The sequence below is a fragment of the Myotis yumanensis genome, unplaced genomic scaffold, assembly GCF_028538775.1.
Source record: "Myotis yumanensis isolate MYYU_CA2020_CCGP unplaced genomic scaffold, mMyoYum1.0.hap1 SCAF_16, whole genome shotgun sequence".
Taxonomy (NCBI): Eukaryota; Metazoa; Chordata; class Mammalia; order Chiroptera; family Vespertilionidae; genus Myotis; species Myotis yumanensis.
The window spans coordinates 2,420,441-2,436,978 of record NW_027223767.1 but is presented as its reverse complement, the minus strand read 5'-3'; the positions used below and the strand labels follow the sequence as shown (position 1 = coordinate 2,436,978).

Sequence of the window (16,538 nt, the reverse complement as noted above, 5' to 3'; positions counted from 1 at the left end):
ACAACAAAACAAACAGGCAGCCAACTAGATGGAAGATGGTATTTGCAAATAGTAGCTCAAAGGTTTAATTTCCAAAATATATAAAGAACTCATTAAGACTTAACGTCAAACGAATAAACAATCCAATCAAAAAGTGGGCAGAGGACCTGAAAATACACCTCTCCCAAGAAGACATACAAACAGCCAATCCTAATACATAAAAAGCCAGGGGCCATCACTACAGAAACAACTGGACAGAACGAATAGCAGGCTGTGTGGGGTGACTAGGCCAGCAGGGGGGTTTATGAGGGACGACCAAACGACTGAACAGCAGGCTGCTGGGGCAACCAGGCCGGTGGGGCAGTTGGGGGTGACCAGGCCAGCGGGGGGGGGGGGGGCAGTTAGGGGAGACCAGACCGGCAGAGGGGGGCAGCTGGGGGCAACCAGGCCGGCGGGAGGGCAGTAAGAGGTGACCAGGCCAGCAGAGGGGCAGTTGGGGGCGACCAGGCCAGCAGGAGGGGCAGTTCGGGGCAACCAATCTGGCAGAGGGGGGCAGTTGGGGGTGACCAGGTCGGCAGGGGGGGCAGTTAGTGGTGATCAGGCCAGCAGGCAGAGGCAGTTAGGGGTGATCAGGCTAGCAGGGGGGGCAGTTAGGGGTGATCAGGCAGGCAGGTGAGCAGTTAGGAGCCAGCGGTTCCAGACCGTGAGAGAGATGTCCGACTGCCGGTTTAGGCTCAATCCCCGGGATCGGGCCTAAACCAGCAGTTGGACATGCCCTGAGGGGTTCCAGATTGGAGAGGGTGCAGGCTGGGCTGAGGGAACCCTCCCCTGTGCACAAATTTCATGCACCGGGCCTCTATTAGATATATGAAAAGATGTTCAACCTCACTGGCAATTAAGGAAATGCAAATCAAAACTACAGTGAGATACCACCTCACACCTGTTAGAGTGCCCATTATCAACAAGACAAGCAATAACAAGTGTTGGAGATGCTGTGGAAAAAAGGAAACCCTCATTCACTGCTGAAGAGAATGTAGATGGTACAACCACTACGGAAAGCAGTCTGGCGATTCCTCAAAAAGTCAAGAATAGAGCTACCATATGACCCAACAATCCCACTCCTGGGTATATACCCAAAAAACTCAAAACCATTTATATGCAAATATGTATGCACCCTTAGGTTCACTGCAGCATTATTCATGGTGGCCAAGACATGGAAACAGCCAAAGTGCCCTGCGAGGACTGGATAAAGAAGACATGGTCCATATACACAATGGAATACTACTCAGCCATAAGAAAAGATGAAATTGTGTCATTTACAATAACAAGGATGGACCTTACGAACATTATGCTAAGTGAAATAAGTCAGTCAGAAAAAGCTAAGAACCATACGATTTCACTCATATGTGGGATATAAAACTGAAACTTATGAACACAAACAGCAGTGTATTGGTTGGTTGTGGGGGGAGGGTCCTAAATTGAGGTGATAGAAGACTTGACTGGGTAGTGAACACATGGTGCTATATACAGACTTTGTAACTTAGAAATCCACACATGAAACCTATACGTTCATGTTGACCTATATCACTCCAATAAAAATTTTTTAAGAAGTCAGAATCAGGACTGCTGGAAGTCAGTCTTGACTTAAAAAAAAGTTTCCAAAGAGTCCATATCTGGGAGAGATCCACACTGAAGCATTTATCACTGAAGTCTGGAATCTGCTTTGAAATAATCCAATGGGAGAAGGGGGAGCCTAGATTAAAACTGTTGAAGCTGAATGATGGGGTTCATCAAACTATTCTATTTTTATATGTTAGAAATCCTCCACAATGAAAAGTTTTGCTCTGTTTTCAAGCAAGTTTGCAAAGATCTTTAACATGGATAAAGAATTAAACTTTCAAACTCTCAGACTTGACCTAGTGCCCTCCACCTGAGCCTCACAGTGCAGGTTCACCACCAGGGCAGGCCCATCTGCGAGAGGCCATACCAAGGAGCCCTCAGAAAGCCACCAGGCCCCGGTTCAGAATGCCAGACAGCAGCACACGGAGCTGTCTAGCCTAGTCCTTCACACAGCAAACCGATCTGCTATCTCGGCCTCTGAGACGCCTGCCCCAAATTCAGCTATCACCTGGGGCCTAGGCCCTAGGCGATGTCTGGAAATGAGGGACCCTTTCACAAAATGCCTCTAATAGAGCCCCTAGAATCCCTGACCACTGCAGACAGAGCTCACTTTCAGGCCAGGGTCCGAGGAAGCAGTATGCTGCCAGACCCCTCCCAGATGCCATAGGACAGTGGTCGGCAAACCTCGGATCGTGAGCCACATGTGGCTCTTTGGCCCCGTGGCATGGGCCATGAAGTTTCAATCGCACTGTACGTGTGTGCCTGCACATGGTATTTTGTGGAAGAGCCACACTCAAGGGGCCAGTTTGCCAACCACTGCCATAGGAGGTTAATATTGCAATTGCCTACTGTTTCTCCTCCTCCCTCTTCTAGAATTAGATGGGGGAACGGGGAGGGGGAACAAGGCAGGTGTCTCTATCTCATTCCCTATTGTCTAGGAAAGTGTGGTACATGGTACATATTCGACTCAATGTTTGTTGTGTGATCCTGATTCTTGATGGATACTGCTCCAAAGGTGTATTATAAAAACTTGCTTTTTACAAATGCCAATGGAAAATAAGAATGTATGAGCCCTGTTTGCCAGAAAAGGAGTGGGACAGGAACAAGAAGTTATGGTACAAACAATACCACCTAAAGTAGTACCAGAGATGTTCTAGAATGTAGGGCCCTGGGTTGAGGGTGGGAGGGGCATGGAGAGGAGAGACTGGTATGTGCCAGGCAGAGGGGTGTTCGTGAAGAGGGTCTGGGGGCAGGGATGGGGCACAGGGGCAAAGAGGAAGGCACAGCACAAGTGGGTAAGCAAGTTCCCCACGCTGAGCGCTGCCACTGTCACGACTAGTCTCTGTGTAATGTCCTGGGTCCCCAAAGCAGGGCCCAGGCCACGAAGAAAAATGAGTGGGCACCATGGGAGGGGTGGGGGCTCTGGAGAACTGGTAAATGCAACCCTATCCAGAGACAGTGGCCAACACTGGCGCTGACCCAGTGTTGCCAGGCAACAGTGCAGGCCCCCAGCTGCCAAGTGTTCTGATTTGTCAATGAAGCTGCAAGTCTGAATTGCTATGTACGATCTGATTTTCATATTGGCAACCGTGGTAAAGACAGCAATGGCCTCCCAAAGATGTCCACCTCGTACCCCTGGTTACATGGCAAAGGGGAATTGAGGTAGCCGATGGAATTAAGATCTCTAATCAGCTGACCTTAAAAGAGGGAGAGGATCCTGGATTATCCCGTGGGCTCAAGGTAATCACAAGGGTCCTTAAAAGTGGAAGTGGGAGGCAGAAAGTCAGCATCAGCGTGATACAGCGGGAGGAGAACAGGACTGGCTACTGCTGGCTTTGAAGAGAGAAGGGGCCACGAATCAAGGAACACGGACAGCAAGAAGTGAGAGCTTTTCCAGGTCCCTAGGGAAGCCTCCAGTCTCTCCCAGCTACCCCCGGGGCACTCTGCTGCCCAGTGGCTCCCCAGCACCCACTACAATGAGATCACTTTGATTTCTTTTCAACAGCAGAGAACACTTTCCAAATAAGCTTCTTTTAGTTCCCCACATTCAGATGAGAGCAGACCTGCTCTGATTAGAGGTAGAGAAGAGGACCCAGGTCCCTGCCCACTCGCCACCAAAAGATTGTGTGAAAACCACAGCCCAACTCAAATCTCACTAAGCTTTCCACCTGTCCTGCCTGGCCGGCCTGTGGCTGTGCCTCTGCCCCATGTCCAGCCCTTCCTCTTTGCTCAGCCCAAGCTGGACACTTCCCTCAGGTCTGGACACAGCTCCGTTCCCTCCGCCTGCAGTCTTCCCAACTTGCCCCCCAGGACTCTCAGTTTTCCTTCAAAACTCTATATACTTACATATCATTTCCTCTGAAGCCTTCTATGACACCCAGGTTCATTCTCAGTGTCTGACACCACCTTCTCAACTTCTCTCTCCGGGGGCTACTTGTCCCTATACCAGGAGCCACTCTCTGCAGACCACAAGTTACTTGAGGGCAGGAACTTATCACTATAACACACAATATATATGTGCTCGATAAACATTAAAGGCTGCATGAATTGGTCTAGAAACTAATTTTTTCTGTAACTACTATAAATTGTGATATTAAATGGACCAGATAAAACCTCACTTCTGATCTTTAATAAAGTTAATCTATTTAAATTAGGAACTCTAAATTACAACTACTGTATTTTAAAATAATTACTTAGTTTAAATTTTACTAGTGTCTGTCTTACAATTAAGAGCACAGGAAGGAACCTGGCTGAAGGCCTGAATGCAGACAAGCACCTGCTGTGCCCTGCTCCATAAACCTGGCTCAAAGTCAAGCTGAAGAAGGGTGACCAAACCGGTGGGTCACAATCTCTTCTCTGGTCCTCACCTTGTTTACACTCTGTTCGCTAAGGCAGGCTTCAGCCCAGGTAGCATCTGATTTCACCTTTTCTGTCACCCCTCCCCCTTTTCTCCAGCCATCCAGTTACTCTATAGTACTCAGGGCCCCAGCACCAACACCTCATTAGGCTTCTTGTGCCCTGGCTCAATTTTCTCCCACCTTCTAATCGGTGACATTCCCAGAGGCCCCCCTGAGCACACAGTTCAGCTTCTCAGCCCACACAAGCCATTAGAATCATCTGGAGTACTTCAGAAATAACCACTGGTTCCGCCTCCATGGTCTGGAATGGGGCCCCATCATAGGCCCCACTTTTAGAAAGTTTTGGGGCCATGTGGTTTACAGGTACACCCAAGGATAAGAACTGCAGGCGTGGCTCAGTGGTTGAGTGTCAACTTACAAACCAGGAGGTCATGGTTCAATTCCTGGTCAGGGCACATGCCCAGGTTGCAGGCTTGATCCCCAGTGGGTGGCCTGTAGGAGCAGCCAATCAATGAGTCTCTCTCATCATTGATATTTCTATCTCTCTCCCCTTTCCTTTCCCCTCTGAAAGCAATTTAAAAAAAAATTTTTTTTAAGAACTGCAGGCTCATAAGGTGTCACACCCACACTTCCCAGTCAGCACTGAGGTCCTAAAGCCCTCACCTCTCCCGAAACAGAAGCGGACTCTGGCCTCACCTCACTCTGACACACACCCCTGTGCTGTCTCCAGTCTCAGCAAGCCAGCCTGGCCAGGACCTCACCCACAGAAATTACGCCACTTTGCAGGCCCCTGCCCAGGGTCCCTCCCCAAACACTTGAGCTCCCTACTGCCAGCACCACCATGTTCCAAGGCTTCTGCCACCTAGGTCCTCACTGCTCCCAGCAGGCACCCACCGAGTACACACCCCACATGCACGCAGGCACCAGCCCAACCCCACCCCGAGCTTTCCCCTGCGCTGTTCCCTCGATCTGAAGCACCTTCCCATCTGCCTTCCCCTCCTGAAACTATTCCCTGTCCTTCGAGGTCCAGCTCAAATCCTATCTTCTCCTGTTACCTTTGTCTTCGCAGTTAGACTAAGTTCTTGGTGGCAAGAAACATGGCATTTCACACCCATCGTTTTGACTTGAGAGACCAGATGTTGCATATTTTCCAGGCTGACATTGATCTCAAATATTCTGCCCTGCTGTCATGCAATTGCCTTTTGATTTGATGCTCAAGATTCTACATCAATCGGACTGCCTTTCATAAAGTAGCATAAAAATTATTTCTCTGCTCATGTTTCTCAAACTTTTGGATCCAGAGTATAGTTATTATGCCAGGACAGCTCTGGGTATCTATGGAACAGGCACTCAGGGAGGACCTGCTTTCCAAGGTGGCTCTCCAGCCTGTCGGTGCCGTGACCACAAGGGGTGGGGGGGGGTGGGGGGACAGACTCTGAAGAGTAATTTCAGCTCTCATGATTTATTCACCGCAGAGTCTTAAAGAGTTTACGAAACAATACATTCGTGTCCAAACCTCCAGAGTGCAGGGCAGGTATGGACACATAGCTGTTTATCATCCTTGGCTTAGGAACTGCAGGCAATTTTCAAACCCTGGGAAAGTGATCACACCCCAGTCTGCTCATACACTGCAAGATCAGAAAAATGACCCATTTACTAGAAGTCATGCATTAATGGCCTACTGAGGAAGAGATGCTTTATATTTTTATTTACATGTAACTGTTTAAGACTATCAAGTTCTTCTTTATGAATTTGATCATATTTAAACAACAGCATCACCAGAGGGTTTTTAGTCCTTAACTTCCCTCTGTCATGTTTACAGAACCAATGGGCAGAGCTTCGGGGTTACAGGCTGAAAAGAAATGGCCCTTTCCTCAAAGAGCAATTTGGGCGATTATTTTAACCCAGCTTCACAAACACAAAAAAAACTTTACAAACCCACAAAGACTTCCTTCCAGCCAACCCAACAGGGGTGCTCTCAGGTCCCTGTTGTGCTCCTCTAGGCAGCTTTAGGTCTTAGAACTTACATCTGTTGCTCTGGATAGGAAGGTGAGGTGTTGTCATAGAAACAACTTCACGAGGCTCCAAAATCAGACAAGTGTGGGACTGAATTCAGAGTGGATGCATATGAGCAAGCTTGACCCCTCTGAGCCTCAGCTTGCTCATCTGTGAAATGGCTACCTCTCGGGGCTGTGGCGAGGGAACAATGAGGCAATTGAAGCACCTGGAATGGCTAGGGCGTGAGGTAGTGGAAATCATGTGGCTTTGAATCTGACACAGGTGGCAGCAAATACCAGCTGGGGCACTCAGGACTGTGTAGCCTGGGGCAGGCTGCTGACCACCCTGAGCTTTCGTTTTTGCGTATCAAAAACAGAAATAGTGACAGGCCCTGCATGATCATGATGAAAATTAAATTAATACTGTGTATAAACAAAGTAGCACATGACCTAACACACAGGAGACATCCTAAAACCATCAGGGCACATGTTTGGTTTTCGTGGACAACCTAACATCACTACTGGAGGAAAAACAATTTTTTCCCCAAACTCTTAAGCACCAAAGAATATTAAATCAATCTGAAATGTTGGAGGGGAAAGGAGTGACTTCTAGTAAGGCCAGCAGCCATCCCTAATTACCCCGTGGGAGTTTGCTCAGTGCCCAACACCACTCCCCCGGCCCTTTCCCAGCTGCTTATCTAAAAAGCCTTGACAGTGAACATCTCTCTTGATGTGCGGGAATGAATTGGATTTTCAAACAATCTTAAATTTACTGCCTCTTCAAGGGCACTGACATCTTACATTCCTGTCATTAAGGAAAACATCACGACTAACCCAGAGTGATGATGCCTGTGGCGCCAGTCCAAATTATAATCACACAGGAATAAGGTGAAAACAGCTTTTTGAGAAACCAAGTTCCCAAGTGCCATGCCACCATCTTCTGAGCAACTCAGAGGCACATCTGAGGCAAAAAGGAACTGCTGATGCTGACCCCTTACACCTGCTCTTCCATCCTCTGGGCCAGGATTCAGAAGTCTGGTCCCCAGACCAGCAGCATCAGTAACACCTGGAAACTGGTTGAAATGCATACTCTCAGGCAGGGGTCCTCAAACTACGGCCCGCGGGCCACATGCAAATACAAATATTGTATTTGTTCCCGTTTTGTTTTTTTACTTCAAAATAAGATATGTGCAGTGTGCATGGGAATTTGTTCATAGTTTTTTTTTAAACTATAGTCCGGCCCTCCAACGGTCTGAGGGACAGTGAACTGGCCCCCTGTTTAAAAAGTTTGAGGACCCCTGCGTCTCAGGCCTCAGCCCAGACCTACAGAATCAGAAACTCTGGGTTGGGGCACAGCAAGGTGCCTCCCAGGCTCTCTGGGTGACTCTGCTGCGCACGGGAGTCTGAGAAACACCACCACCCTGCTGCCACTTCAGAGAGGGGGAAACCGAAGCTCAGTGATCACAAACCAAAGCCCCACGGCGAGAAGGCCAACACGTACCCAGTCCGATTCCAAAGCGAGCTGTAGCATGGCCTGTGTAGACAAACTGTCTGTACCATTTGGTGCTCTCAGCCGCTGAGCCACCAGGATGCAATGGTGACATTAACAAGAGGGGTGGGAGTGAGAGAGGGATGAATCCTGTACTCAGAAGCGATTCACTATAGAAGCTTTTCAATCCGAATCATGCATCAGCCTGTTTTTCCCTGCTCCATTTACCAGCTGGGCTGCAGGAAGAGTCCCTTCACCGTGGGGCTTTCTACAGGAGCTGGTGGAATAGGAGGAACCCAGGTTTGGGAATCACACAGACCTGAGTTTGACTCCTGGCTGTGCCAGTTCCTCAAAAGTTACCTAACCTCCTGGAGCACTCAGAGGGCAGTCCATGCTGAGCAGGTGTGTGGGGGGACTCAGGCTCGGGGTGCACGCTGTGACCACAGCTGCAGCCGGGTTCCTTTAGTTGTGACCCAGCCTACCCTGGATAAGGGCAGAAATAATTTACATTCCATTATTTGTCAATTTACCTGCAGTTTGCTTTCATTATTTTTGCTGCACTCATTTTATTTGTATTTAAATGTTTTAGGCAACCTAAGAACAAATGTACAAGTGAAGATACAGTAAAATGAACTGCTTGACATCCATTACTTCATGTATATCAAGCACAGCAGTAAAACAAAAAGAAAAGCCCATGTATTTAACTTGTTTTAGTTTTTTTTGTTTTAGTCAATTTTTTAGTATTTGCCTAACATGCATGTGCTGTAAAAATAGCTTTAGCTATTTTTAACGTCATGAAATCTCAGCATAATGGTTAAGAATATAGTATTGAGTTCTTTTAAGTGGAATAAAAACTTTATGAATGAGCTTTTCAACTACTTCTCTACAGCTTTTCGTGTATATTAGTCTTTTGGTTCTGAAACTTCTCTAAAGGAAATTGTACATTTTTGGAAATTTATTCCTTATTCCCTTGGCAGCTACTGGGCTTTGACCAAGTTTATTCACTTGAAACCTATATGATCCTATTAGCTAATGTCACCCCAATAAATTAAATAACCAAATACAAAGCTTACCCTAACAGCCAGACACTACTAAGAGAGCTTGTTTCCAGCCATCTCCCATACTCCTCCCCCCGAAACCCCGTAAAAAAGGTGTCGGTTATTGCTTTTTTCAGAGGTGGGGGAATTGATTGGAAAAGGTAACATGTTCCATTTAAAACTGTAGTATATGGCATTTTGTAATTTTGAAAGCCACAATGTTCTTGGTCCATCATATCACTGGGTAGCATTAACTGTTAAGTTTTGTGCTTCCAAATCATTTTTGTTTTTAAAAATTTCTTGATACCCTTATAGCCTGCCTCCAACTTTGGTCCTTTCTTCTTCCTCCTTGTCAGGTGCACAGGATTTCCTTTTTCAGCCTTCTGTTCTGTCACCAATCACTCCTACCTGGTGGCCCTGCACTTGGAAAATAAGGCCGAATGATCTTTATGGCTCCACTCAGTGTCTAAGGACACCCTGCTTCCTTTGCTTGCATCGGACACACTATCTCCCTCGTCCTATTTACTGCAGCAAATCTCTCCTATACCGAATATCTGTCATCGTCTGCCTTTAAAATCCTTCCTCTTACTCTCGTCTTCCATTTTTTAAAAAGACTGAAATATGTTTTTATTGATTTTAGAGAAGAGACAGGGAGAAATATCAATGTGAGAAAGAAACATCGATCAGCTGCCTCCCGCACATGCACCCCATTGGGGATGAAGCCCCAAACTGAGAATGTGCCGACCTGGAATCGAACTGGCAGGGGACGACACAACCAAGCGAGCCACACCAGCCAGGGTTTCCTCTCTTTTTAAATAATGAAGCTGTTACACCCAAAGCTTACCTGACAGACTATTTCCTCAGTACCTTGCAAAAACATCAAACAAAAATACCATTTTAAAAGAGGTGTATTTTTCCTTTTACAATGTAAGCTCCTCCAGAGCAGGGACAATGTTTTCCTTGTATGTTCTATTGTGCCCAGTGCACCATAAATGCTCAATACTGATGGGGAGGGGGTGTGTGTGTGTGTGGGGGGGGGGGGTTACATCTCCTCTGGACCTCAGATTTTCCACTCATGAATCAGTGTGTCTATGTGAGCACAAAATAAAATTTTATGTGAAAAAAAAAAACACCACACAAAAGCTGCTATAACAGCTTTGCATTTTAAGACTTCAAAAACTTAACTGCCTGACTAAAAAATAGGTGTGCTCATAGATGGCTGGCACTGAGTACACTTACTTAACTACGTGCACACTTATTTCACTGTTTTTGTTTTCTAAGTTTCTGGTTTTAGACAACTTGAACAAGCTAATTAAGATCAAAGAAAATTCCACTGACGAACTTATCAGAAAGTTTGTCAATTTTCAAAAACTCAACAGATGGATGTAAACAGTCATTCCAACAATGCATTTTGCAAAAATAAAATGTGCTTTCTCCCACCCTTACCAATCTTAATTACATCATCTCACAGTCCTCAATCCATTATCAATTTGCAGTAGGGCTTTAAGCAAGTCTCTTCGTTCCTGTGAGACTGGATTTTTCAAATGAAGTAACAGGAATAATAATATTGGGCCCAGCCAGTGTGGCTCACTGGTTGAGCATCAACCCATGAACCAGGAAGTCAAAGTTTAATTACTGGTCAGGGCACATGCCTGGGTTTTGGGTTCGATCCCCAGAAGGGGGACTGTGGAAGTAGCTGATTGATGATTCTCCCTCATCACAGATGTTTCTATCTCTCTCCCTCTCCCTTCCTCTCTTTGAAATCAATAAAAATATAATAATAATATTATTTTGGAATCCAACAGATCGATTCAAATCCCAGCTCCATCACTTACTGGTTGTGTGACCTTGAGCATCTGGGTCTCATTTTCGTCATCTGCAAGTGGGGGATAATACACACCGGACAGACATGTGACTGCTGGACAAACAGCAATGGTTTTTGCAAGAACAAGACAGAAAAGTGGAGCCTGTAGTAAGATCAATAAAAGGTCGTTCCCCTGTCACCAGGACTACTTACTCATACCCCAGACCTTCACTGAGCACCTACCATGCATGTGCCAGAAACAGAGCTGTGTGCTGGAGAAGTAAAAAAAGGACGTCATTGGTTTCAAAGATGTCAGTGTCACAAGAGCCCAGATACACAGACAACTGTGATAAGTGCTCCGACAGACTGGGGTGGTGAGGCATCGAGAGCAGACAGAGAGGGGCCCAGACACTGATGGAATTGGCTGGCAAAGGCCTTACAGACGTTTAAACTGAAGACATGGGATGCATGTCCAACAGAAAACAGGGAGCAGAACTAGGTGACTCTTTATATCCTCTCTAACCTCAAATTCCCCAAATTCAAGCCCTTTTATTTCTCCAAGGCTCACAGTCACCAGGTACTCATGCCATAACATGGTAACTACCATGCTCATCCATGCCCCACCAAATCAACAGGAAGGTTCTGGGGAACAATAAGAACAACTGCCAAAAACGTTTGAAAACTTTAAAATATATGTGTATCTTATCTAATAAAAGAGAAACATGCAAATTGACCGTACCTCTGCTACACTCACAAGACACACCCACAAGCCAATCAGAGCGACTATATGCAAATTAACCCAACCAAGATGGCGGCCAGCAGCCACGGAGCTGGAGCAAGCAGGAGGCTTGGTTGCCCAGGCGATGGAGGAAGCCAAGTTTCCCGCCTGTCCTGGCCGGCTGTGGCCTCCGCTAAAGGCAACAAAGTTTCAATTATAGAAGATAAATAAATCCCAGATACCTGCTTCCAGCCAGCCTCCACTGGGAGCTTGGGTGGCTGGGGCTGTGGCCAGCCTGCAAACAGCCATCAGCCCTTCACCCAGGCTGGCCAGGCACCCCAGCGGGGACCCCCACCCTGAAGGGGCTGTGGCCAGCCTGCAAACAGCCATCAGCCCCTCACTCAGACTGGCCAGGCACCCCAGCAGAACCCCCCCTACCCTGAAGGGGGTGTGGCCAGCCTGAAAATGGCCCTCAGCCCCTCACCCAGGCTGGCCAGGTACCCCAAGGGGGACCCCTACCCTGAAGGGGCTGTGGCCAGCCTACAAACAGCCATCAGCCCCTCACCCAGGCTGGCCACAGCCTCATGGGGTGAGTGTCCCTGCTGGGGTCTTGGCCAGCCTGCAAACAGCCATCAGCCCCTCACCCAGGCTGGCCAGGCACTCCAGCGGGACCCCCACCCTGATCTGGGACACCCTTCAGGGCAAACCAGCTGGCCCCCACCCATGCACCAGGCCTCTATCCTATATAATAAAAGGATAATATGCAAATTGACCCTAACAGCAGAACAACTGAGTATCACTGGTCACTGTGACACACACTGACCACCAGGGGGCAGACACTCAACGCAGGAGCTGTCCCCTGGTGGTCAGTATGCTCCCACAGGGGGAGCTCTGCTCAGCCACAAGCCATGCTGATGGCTGCCAGTACAGCGGTGGTGGTGGGAGCCTCTCCCGCCTCCTCAGCAGCGCTAAGGATGTCTGACTGCAGCTTAGGCCTGCTCCCCGCTGGCAAGTGGACATCCCCCGAGGGCTCCCAGGCTGCCAGAAGGATGTCTGACTGCCAGCTTAGGCCCAATCCCCCCAGGGAGCGGGCCTAAGCCAGCAGGTGGACATCCCCCAAGGGATCTTAGACTGCGAGAGGGCACAGGCTGGGCTGAGGGACGCCCCCCCAGTGCACAGATTTTTGTGCACCGGGCCTCTAGTGTGTGTGTGTGTGTGTGTGTGTGTGTGTGTATACACACACACACACACACACACATAATACATACACACACACACACACATATATATACACATACATATATATCATACATACATATATATTAGTATGATTTCAGAGAGGAAGGGAGAGGGATAGAGATAGAAACATCAATGATGAGAGATAATCATTGATCAGCCACCTCCTGCACACCCACCACCAGGGACCAAGCCTGCAACCCGGCATGCACCCCCAACAGGAATTGAACCCGGGACCCCTCAGTCTGTAGGCTGATGCTCCATCCACTGAGTCAAACCAGCTAGGGCTTTAATGTGCTTCCCAACAGTGTAACAATGACAACCCCACACATGAAAATCTCTTAGCACTTAACTCCACAAAGAACTGAAAGGTGCCACTCCTCTGAATGAAATGAAGAAGGAAGGAAGTAGGAAGGGAGGAGCAGGAGGAAGAAGAGAAGCAGAAGCAGAAGAAGAGGAAGCTGCCACCGTCTACCCTTTAAATTCTGGAAAAGCCAAGCAATTAAAACACATCAGTCCCCAAAACTGTTCAAACGCTTTTGCAGGATCAGAATCCCAACTCTCAGGAAATCCACACCTTATTATGGAAGACATTTTTCAAGACTGCGGACACTGTGCTGGGTTGGTATCACTACTTGAAAGGTTTACATTTCTTCAGACCTCACCCAGGTGCTTGGCACACACACCTGCTGGGAGAGAGTTCTCCACAGAACTCCCCATCTGCCAAGCTCAGGGTCCAGAGAGGCAAAAAGCTGGTGTGAACCACAGGACTATCCAAACTTGCTCCTGGTCCAGGCGTTTGTGGGATGCAATCCTGAATCTTGCCTTACAGTAGTTTGCACTTACCAAATGCTTTAATAGCCAGTATCACATTCAATGCTCACAAAAGAATAGACCAGTGAGACTGGGAAGGATGACGACCCTAATATTACAACTAAAGAAACAAATAAGCCTCTAAATGTAAAAATAAAAATACAGATAAGTAAAAGATGAGATTTTGGTGGTTTCTCCAACACAATCACTTGTTTCAAACACAAACACTAGAACAAGTACTATTCAGAAATAAACGAGAGTGCCTTTCAATTTTTAAATACAATGAAAACAGAATTATCAGTTCCAACTCAATGGCTGCTGTGCAGGATTCAGTATATGATTTTGTCAGCACCTACCATCTGGTATCTAGAGCTACAAGATGCACATGTAATTGAGGTGGCAGTTGCAGAGGGAAAGGGGGGCATAGATATTAAAATTCACCTTTAAAATCATTCTAACCCTCAGTCCAATCCCTTCTTTACAAGGGATATTCTGGAGGTGAAAATAAAGCATACTTCTCATCTTCTCCTAACCATTCTGTCATGTGAATGTTACAAATAAAAGAGGAGGGGGACTGCCCTAGCCAGTTTGGCTCTGTGGTTAGAGCGTAGGCTAGCAGACCAAAGGGTCTCAGGTTCAATTCCCAGTCAAGGGCACGTACCTGGGTTACAGGTTCCATCTGCCCTGGTCCCTGGCATGCAAGAGGCAACCATTCCATTTGTCTCTCACGTGATATTTCTCTCTCTCTCTTCCTTCCACTCTCTCTAAAAATCAATGGAGAAAATATGAGGATTAATAGAAAAAAAATTTTAAAAAGAGGAGGGAGATAATTCTGGCCGGTGTGGCCCAATAGGCTGAACACCATCCAGCGCACCAAAAGGTTGCTGGTGGGATTCCGGTCACCTGGATTGCAGGTAGGGAGCAGACAGGAGGCAGCTGATTGGTGTGCCGATGTTTCTCTCTCACCCCCTCTCCCTTCTCTCTAGAAATCAATTACAAATATATTTTTTTAAAAATCTAAAACGTCACGGGGAGAGCCCTGGAGAGGGAGCTTCTAGTTCTGGCACTGACACAGAATCGCTACGTGACCTTGAGCGAATTATTGCTTCTCTGGGCCTCAGTTTTCCCCATCTGAACCCCAAGATGGTTGAGGCCCATCTTCTCTTCCAACACAGACTGCAAAACTGTGAAGGGGCCCCACACGGAGCCCTGGGCGGAGGAACGCTGGGGTTTGGGGGAGCAAACTGCCCCTTCCACAAAGCCACTTGGCCAACGCGGGACGCAAACAAACCCCTTTGGGCCAGGACTCCTCCAGGAAGGACCGGCTTCTCCCACGCTGGCTCCCGGGGAGCCGCCCAACGGGGAAGAGGACGGGCCTCTTCCACAGACCGCCTGGGGGGGTCGGGCCCCCGCACCCGCTCCCCCACCCGGTTACCATCCCACGCGGAACAAAAGGCAGCTGGAGCCTGGTCTGCCGCCCCCGTCCCCGCTGTGCGGTGGGGGTGGGTGGGGGTGGATGGTAGGGGTGGGGGTGGAAGGTAGGGGTGGGGGTGGGTGGGGTAGGGGGGGTGGGGAGGGAGAACCTGGTCCCTCGGGAGGCGTAGGGCCCGCTGCAGCCCGAAGGAGAACGGGGTCGGGCCGGGATCCCGCACCCAGAGACCCTCCCGGACGCCAGGAGGGATGAGCCTGGGCTGCACACGGGCGGAGGGGGACGGACCCGGCTCCGGAGAAAAGGCGCGCCGGGCCGGGAGGAGCGGAAAGTGCTCTGGGAGGGCGGCGGGTCGCTTCAGGCCGAGGCAGAGGCGAGCCGAGCGGGGCTCCGGGTTCCCAGGACGTAAAACCAAGAGCCCCGATAGGAAATGGAGCGCGCAGGTCGGGGAGCGGGGTCCCTGCAGCGGGAAGACGGGGAGAGGGCCATGCTCGAGCCCGTGGGGCGGGGCTGGCTGGGAGGAATGGGGTCCCGCCGGAGGGGGAGACCCAGCGGGGGCAGCGGGGTTGCACGCTTGGGGGGCTGACTCCGGGGACCCTGGGGGAGGGGGGCGTCCGCGCTCTGGGGCCCACTCCGGTCCCCGAACCCGGCTCACCTCCGCTCCTTCAGGCCGGCCCCGGTTCGCGGCCGCGACTGCCAATAGCGCTGTGCAGGCGGGAGCGACCGGAGCCCGCGGAGCCGCCGCCGGCGCCGCCAGCACGTCCAGCTCGGTTTGACACCCACTCACCAGCCAACATGGCGGCCGGGAGGGGGCGCGCCGGTGCGTGTGCGCGCGCGCGCGCCGGCCCCGCCCCCCGTCGCCCAGGCCCCGCCCCGCGCGCGCCGGCCCCGCCCCCCGTCGCCCAGGCCCCGCCCCGCCCCGCCCCCTGCAGCCTCCACCCCAACCTTCCCACGACCCCCGCGCAGACTGCCCCGCAATCCCAGCTCCCCAGAACCTTGGCCGGAATCCCCTAAACAACACCCCACTCGCGTTCCGACGATCCCAAGCGCCACACATTCCCTGGCAAATTCATACCCCAAACCATGCGACTTTCCCTCAGATCCCCCACAAATCCCCTGCACCCCGCGCACATCCTGCAGCTCCTCCCACACCGCACCCCTCCCGCACACACGGACGCGGCACCCTAAGCGCACACTCGCGCTCTGCCCCTTGCGGTAAGCATTGGGACAGAGACTTCTGAAAGGGGTGAGGCGGCTGCTCGGAGCGCTAGTCACGCCTGGTTTCTTGAGCTGGGTGCGGGGGTCAAAAGTGTTCACTTTGTGAAAATTCACTGGCGTACACTTCAAACGCGTGCACTTTAATGCGTGTGTGTTAAACTTCAGTAAAACACGCTCAAAGGTTATTCCGGGAAGGATGCATGGGCTTCCCCAGGCGGCCAGAGGGGCGGTGGAGCCTCTTAGCTCACCATAACCCTGACTGAGGGTATCAGACACCCCTGGAACCGCCTTGCCCTTCACGCGGCCTCACACTCTCAAAGGAGCAACAGGACCTGCCTCT

The 16,538-nt window shown here is 49.8% G+C and overlaps 1 protein-coding gene across 4 annotated transcripts in view; it reads right to left on the bottom strand.

Annotated features, from left to right (window-relative positions):
• Positions 1 to 15,780, bottom strand: part of EPN2 (epsin 2) — an 87,669-nt gene extending 71,889 nt beyond the window's left edge. For all 4 annotated transcript variants that reach the window (XM_070395320.1, XM_070395321.1, XM_070395322.1 and 1 more), the window contains exon 1: positions 15,636 to 15,780. The gene's annotated coding sequence lies outside the window, so the exon portion shown is untranslated. The remainder of the gene's footprint in view (positions 1 to 15,635) is intronic.
• Between the last annotated feature and the right edge of the window lie 758 nt (positions 15,781 to 16,538).